We start from the raw sequence: 7,653 nt of genomic DNA, 5'->3' as shown, positions 1-7,653 counted from the left end.
CCAAACAGCAATTGACACTGAACGAGACAGATACTGGCACTCGGACATGATGAACAAAATCTAGGTCAGAGAAGTAATGAGCCTGTCCCACTTGGTGATTTTTTAGGCAACTGCCGGCGACTGTCATAGTCGTAGTAGGTCACTGAAAAACCGGCGACAACCTACACTGCACCTACATCAGGGGGAGTCAAGCTACGCTCATTGGCATCAAACCCACTGTCGTCTAAATTTTTTTTCAACATGTTGAAAATTTAACGGCGACCAGAAAGACGCTATGACTTTTTGTGCCACTGAGGAGACTAGTCCCGGCGACCACCGGCGAACATAAGGGGAAAATATATAGTTAATGGCAAGACCATAAACATGGAGAGGGATCTTGGGATCCAAGTCCATTGCTCCCCGAAAGCGGCAACACAAGTAGATAATAGTGGTAAAGAAGACATATGGTATGCTTGCCTTCTTTGAACATAAGATTCAGGAAGTCAGGTTGTAGTTTTACCAAACGTTGGTGAGGCTGCATTTGGAGTATTGCGTGCAGTTCTGGTCGCCCCCATTACAGGAAGGATGTGGAGGCTTTGGTGCAGGGAGGCTTTGGTGGAGGGTGCAGAGGAAGTTTACCAGGATGCTTCCTGGATTGGAAAGATTAGCTATAAGGAGAGTTTAAACCAAGTTAGATTGTTTTCTCCGGAATGAGTGATGCTTGATAGAGGTATATAAAAATCATAAGAGGCATAGATGGTCAGAATCTATTTATTCCGCAGGGTGGAATGTCAAATAAAAGAGGACATAGCTTTAAGGTGAGAGGGTAAATGTTTAAAGGAGATGTACAGGGCATGTTTTTTTTACACTGACACACAAGGTGCGTGCCTTGAATGTGCTGACAGGGGTAGTGATGGAGGCAGATACAACAGGGATATTTATAAGACTTTTCGATAGACACAACATGCAGGGAATAGAGGGGTATGGATCACACATGCCAAACCTGCCATCATGTTCAGCACAGACATTGTGGGCCGAAGGGCCGGTCCTTGTTCTGTTCTGTTCTGTTCTGCATTCAATATCTAACCCGAACCATCACTATTTGGGGAGTGTTTGATGTGGAAGTGTCGAGGGGGCTTTGCTTTGCATCTAACCTTCCCTTGGTTTTGAATTGTGTGAAGGTAGAATGTAGAGTTTTTCACGTTGATCTTAGCATTTTTTATCCATCTGTTCCGCGGCACTGGGAATGGAGCTGTGGAAGGCTGCTTCTGGCTGCACTTGAAATGGAGTTCTTCACTTTGTTGCACACAAGTTTTCAAACGTTTCGGAAATCAACGAAAGCAGAAGGCAAGGTGAGTGAACGACAGTAATTTTACCATTTTCTGTTTTTAGTTGACAACACTTGAGTCATGCAGCGTGGAACAGGCCCTTCGGCCCAACATGCCCACACTGACCAACATGCTCCATCTATACCTGGATGTGGTGTATCTGGACTTCCAGAAGGCTTTCGACAAGGTCCCACATAAGAGATTAGTTTACAAACTTAAAGCACACGGCATTGGGGGTTCAGTATTGATATGGATAGAGAACTGGCTGGCAAACAGGAAGCAAAGAGTAGGAGTAAACGGGTCCTTTTCACAATGGCAGGCAGTGACTAGTGGGGTACCGCAAGGCTCAGTGCTGGGACCCCAGCTATTTACAATATATATTAATGATCTGGATGAGGGAATTGAAGGCAATATCTCCAAGTTTGCGGATGACACTAAGCTGGGGGGCAGTGTTAGCTGTGAGGAGGATGCTAGGAGACTGCAAGGTGACTTGGATAGGCTGGGTGAGTGGGCAAATGTTTGGCAGATGCAGTATAATGTGGATAAATGTGAGGTTATCCATTTTGGTGGCAAAAACAGGAAAGCAGACTATTATCTAAATGGTGGCCGACTAGGAAAAGGGGAGATGCAGCGAGACCTGGGTGTCATGGTACACCAGTCATTGAAAGTGGGCATGCAGGTGCAGCAGGCAGTGAAGAAAGCGAATGGTATGTTAGCTTTCATAGCAAAAGGATTTGAGTATAGGAGCAGGGAGGTTCTACTGCAGTTGTACAGGGTCTTGGTGAGACCACACCTGGAGTATTGCGTACAGTTTTGGTCTCCAAATCTGAGGAAGGACATTATTGCCATAGAGGGAGTGCAGAGAAGGTTCACCAGACTGATTCCTGGGATGTCAGGACTGTCTTATGAAGAAAGACTGGATAGACTTGGTTTATACTCTCTAGAATTTAGGAGATTGAGAGGGGATCTTATAGAAACTTACAAAATTCTTAAGGGGTTAGACAGGCTAGATGCAGGAAGATTGCTCTCGATGTTGGGGAAGTCCAGGACAAGGGGTCACAGCTTAAGGATAAGGGGGAAATCCTTTAAAACCGAGATGAGAAGAACTTTTTTCACACAGAGAGTGGTGAATCTCTGGAACTCCCTGCCACAGAGGGTAGTCGAGGCCAGTTCATTGGCTATATTTAAGAGGGAGCTAGATGTGGCCCTTGTGGCTAAGGGGATCAGAGGGTATGGAGAGAAGGCAGGTACGGGATACTGAGTTGGATGATCAGCCATGATCATATTGAATGGCGGTGCAGGCTCGAAGGGCCGAATGGCCTACTCCTGCACCTAATTTCTATGTTTCTATGTTTCTATCTACACTACTCCCATCTGCCTGCGTTTGGCTCATATCGCTCAAAACAGTTCCTATCCATGTACCTGTCTTAAATGTTGCGATAGTCCACTACCTCCTCAGGCAGCTCGTTCCATATATCCACCACCCTTTTTGTGAAAAAGTTACCCCTCAGATTCCTATTAAATCTTTCCCCTCTCACCTTAGGCCTATGTTCTCTGGTTCTCGATTCCCCTACACTGGACAAGAGGCTGTGCTTTTAACTGATCTAGTCTCAATTGCATATTCCTCTAAGATCCTTCATCCTCCTGCACTGCAAGGAGTACAGTCCCAGCCTAAACTTCTCTCTGTTGCTCAGGCTAACTAGTCCTGACCACATCCTCAAAAATCTTCTCTCCACCATTTGATCTTTCGTATAACATGGTGCCCAAAACAGAACACAATACTCTAAATGCAGCCTCACCAACATCTTATACAATAGACAATAGGTGCAGGAGTAGACCATTCGGCCCTTTGAGCCAGCACCGCCATTCAATGTGATCATGGCTGATCATCCCCAATCAGTACCCCGTTCCTGCCTTTTCCCCATATCCCCTGACTCCGCTATGTTTAAAGCGGCCTTTTCACGGGGCGACTTGACGCAAGAGTTAACCGGAGTTTAACATCGTGGGAACCTCGTGCGATAACAGTACGGCATTCGTGGACCACCGTGGACCACCGTAGCGCTAACGGCAGGTCATCGTGTAACTTGGTCACTCGGGAGAAAATTCAAGAAAGTTTGAATTTCTCCAAGATTGACTTGTACACTTGTGGTTGAGTATTGCAACATTATATGAACGTAGTGGCCAGTGCGATATCCGTAATAACTCTTGCGGGTACCGTGGGAACTCCTGCGAACGGTGAACCCGGAAGCTGGACAGAGGGGACAGAAGGTGAGTAAAAATTATCTTCTGTGGGATTGAATTTAAAAAATAAATAAAAATAAAGATTTGCATCCACATATGGACATCAACTTATTCATGAGTTATGTTAATGATATTCAAGAAAATAACTATAATCTTTAAAAGGGACTTTAAAAGGGACTTTACTGAAAGGTTACGCATTTTTATGGTCCGTGAGAAATTTTTCACATGTACTTCTTTGAGAGATACAGGTCGGAGTCCTCGGGTCCAGGGGTCCGGAACGCTACCAATCAATGTTGTACAGAGACCCGTGTAAGGAGTGAACTGCACATGCTGGTTTAAACCGAAGACAGACACAAAAAGCTGGAGTAACTCAGCGAGTCAAGCAGCATCTCTGGCGAAAAAAAGCTGATGTTTCGGGACGAGACACATCTTCAGACTCAATTCCGATTAGGCTGTCTGAAGAAGGGCTCCGATTCGAATCGTCACCTATTCTTTTTCTCCAGAGATGCTGCCTGACCCGCTGACTTACTCCAGCTTTTTATGTTTTTCTTCCCAGATCTGACTTACCTGCTGAGTTACACCAACATTTTGTGTCCTTCTGTGCGTATTAACCAGCATTAACCAGCGTCTGCAGTTCCTTTAGACATTACCTAACTTCAGATTTTAGAGATATAGCGCGTGGGAACTCCTGCGAACGGTAAACCCGGAAGCTGGACAGAGGGGACAGAAGGTGAGTAAAAATATCGACAAGAGAACATGTGTCCTTCGAGGACGTCCCACCTAATTGTCATTGTTGGATAATCTTTTTAACAGGAACACTTGCAGAGATGGCTCCCAGAAAATCTCAAAGAAAGGGGGTAAAGCGTGTCAGAGATGTTTTTGCCATGTTGCGCTATTCAGTTTCTATATTGTTTCAGTTTCTATATCTATATTGTTGCTCTATTCAGTTTCCCAGGGGGTCGGGACGGGACTGGAGTTGGGAGGGAAAGGTGGGGGAGTCGAGGGAGAGGAGGGGGAGACAGATGGGGGTGTCTTCATTTACTGGTGGTGGGTGTCGGTCACTGAAACAGGCAGGTGAGATTTCACATCCACCTTGTGTGTGCCTCTCTCTCTCTCTCCCTCCCTCTTACACAGGCTGAGAGACTCTGCCTCTGTGAGTGTACGTCTCTTTATCCCCCTCTCCCACACACAGTAAGACTGAGGTACTGTGTTCAGTCCATCTGTGTCTCCCACATACACAGTAAAATATGTCTCCAAATGAGCCAATTCAACCAAGGGAGGATATATATAGTGTGTGAAAAAAAAAGTTACATCATTTGTGTCACGTGTAGTTCACGATGTTCATTCAAGATTTAACGCGAAAGCTCGGGAAACGGACAAGTCACTCGCACAAATAACAGAAATGCCGAGTACCGTGTGAACTCTTTATCTACCCCCGTTATATCGTGCGAGACTCGTGCTGGACCACGACCTCTTCACTCTGGTGACATCTTGCGTCAACTCGCCCCGTGAAAAGGCCCCATAAGAGCCCTATCCAGCTCGCTCTTGAAAGCATCCAGAGAACCTGCCTCCGCCCTCTGAGGCAGAGAATTCCAAACACTCACAAGTATTTCCTCGTCTCCGTACTAAATGGCTTACCCCTTATTCTTAAACTGTTGCCCCTGGTTCTGGGCTCCCCCAACATCGGGAACATGTTTCCTGCCTCCAGCGTGTCCAAACCCTTAACAAACCCTTAACATACCCAGCCACTGACACTCTCCTCCGCCTAGCGGAGTTGGTCCTCACCCTCAACAACTTTACGTTTGACTCCTCCCATTTCCTCCAAACACAAGGCGTAGCTATGGGCACATGCATGGGCCCCAGCTACGCCTGCCTCTTTGTCGGGTACGTTGAACAATCCTTGTTCAATACGTACCACGGCCCCATCCCCGACCTCTACCTCCGTTACATTGACGACTGCTTTGGGGCCACCTCCTGCACCCACACACAACTGACTGACTTCATCCACTTCACCACCAACTTCCATCCGGCACTCCAATACACCTGGACCATTTCCGACACTTCCCTACCATTCCTTGACCTCACCATCTCCATCGCAGGGGACAGACTTCTGACCGACATACACTACAAACCCACTGACTCACATGGCTATCTGGACTACACGTCTTCCCACCCTGCCCCCTGTAAAGACTCCATCCCCTACTCCCAATTCCTCCGCCTACGCCGCATCTGTTCCCAGGATGAGGTTCCACACCAGGGCATCGGAAATGCCCTCGCTCTTCAGGGAACGGGGATTCCCCTCCTCCACCATAGATGAGGCTCGCACCAGGGTCTCGTCCATACCCTGCAACACTGCTCTCTCTCCCCATCCCCGCACTCGCAACAAGGGCAGAGTCCCCCTAGTCCTCACCTTTCACCCCACCAGCCGGCAAATACAACAAATAATCCTCCACCATTTCCGCCACCTCCAACGTGACCCCACCACTCGCCACATCTTCCCATCTCCCCCCATGTCTGCCTTCCGCAAAGACCGCTCCCTCCGCAACTCCCTTGTCAATTCTTCCCTTCCCTCCCGTACCACCCCCTCCCCGGGCACTTTCCGTTGCAATCGCAAGAAATGCAACACCTGTCCCTTCACCTCCCCCCTCGACTCCATTCAAGGACCCAAGCAGTCGTTCCAGGTGCGACAAAGGTTCACCTGTATCTCCTCCAACCTCATCTACTGCATCCACTGCTCTAGATGTCAGCTGATTTACATCGGTGAGACTAAGCGGAGGTTGGGCGATCGTTTCGCCGAACACCTCCGCTCAGTCCGCAATAACCTACCTGAACTCCCGGTGGCTCAGCACTTCAACTCCCCCTCCCATTCCCAATCCGACCTCTCTGTCCTGGGTCTCCTCCATTGCCAGAGTGAGCAATACCGGAAATTGGAGGAACAGCACCTGAGTTGCTGGGTTGGCATGAACATTGAATTCTCCCAATTTTGCTAGCCCTTGCTGTCTCCTCCCCTTCCTTAACCCTCGAGCTGTCTCCTCCCATCCCCCCGCCCTCGGGCTCCTCCTCCTCCCTTTTTCCTTCCTTCTCCCCCCCCCACCCACCATCAGTCTGAAGAAGGGTTTCGGCCCGAAACATCACCTATTTCTTTAGCTCCATAGATGCTGCTGCACCCGCTGAGTTTCTCCAGCATTTTTGTGTACCTTCGATCTTCCAGCATCTGCAGTTCCTTCTTTAACACCTTAACAATCTTATATGTTTCAATAAGATGCCCTCTCATCCTTCTAAACCCCAAAGTGTACAAGCCCAGCTGCTTCATTCTCTCAGCATATGACAGTCCTGCCATCCCGGGAATTAACTTTGTAAACTTACGCTGCACTCCCTCAATAGCAAGAATGTCCTTCCTCAAATTAGGGGACCAAAACTGCACACAATACTCCAGATGTGGTCTCACTAGGGCTGTGTACAACCGCAACATGACCTCCCACAACTGCTATATGACCTCACATAACCCTCACTCACTTCCCAACTGGAGTTACCGGACAGAGGTAACTTCTACCGACGTGCCATAGAAAGCATTTTATCAGGATGCATCACATCTTGGTTTGGGAACATTTCCATCCAAGACCCCAAGAAATTGCAGCAAATTGTGGACGCAGCCCAGACCATCACACAAACCAACCTCTATGCTATTGACTCCATCTACACTTCACGCTGCCTCGGCAAGGCCAGCAGCATAATCAAGGGCGAGTCGCACCCTGGCCCTTCCCTCTTCTTCCCTCTCCCATCGGGCAAAAGGTGCAGAAGTGTGAAAACGCACACCTCCAGATTCAGGAACAGTTTCTTCCCAGCTATTATCAGGCAACTGAATCATCCTACCACGAGATAGTAAAGTAAGTAAAGTATCCTTTATTGTCATTCAGACATTTCAGTCTGAACGAAATTGTATACTGAACGAGCAGTCCTAAACTATTATCTACCTCATTGGTGAACCTCAGAGTATCTTTGATCGCACTTTACTGGCTTTACCTTGCAATAAACGTTATTCCCTTGTCATGTATCTATACACTGTAAATGCCCCAATTGTAATCATGTATTGTCTTTCCGCTGA

Source organism: Amblyraja radiata, chromosome 3 (genome assembly GCF_010909765.2).
Source record: "Amblyraja radiata isolate CabotCenter1 chromosome 3, sAmbRad1.1.pri, whole genome shotgun sequence".
Lineage (NCBI taxonomy): Eukaryota > Metazoa > Chordata > Chondrichthyes > Rajiformes > Rajidae > Amblyraja > Amblyraja radiata.
The sequence above is the reverse complement of the archived record's forward strand: the minus strand, read 5'-3'. Positions refer to the sequence as shown.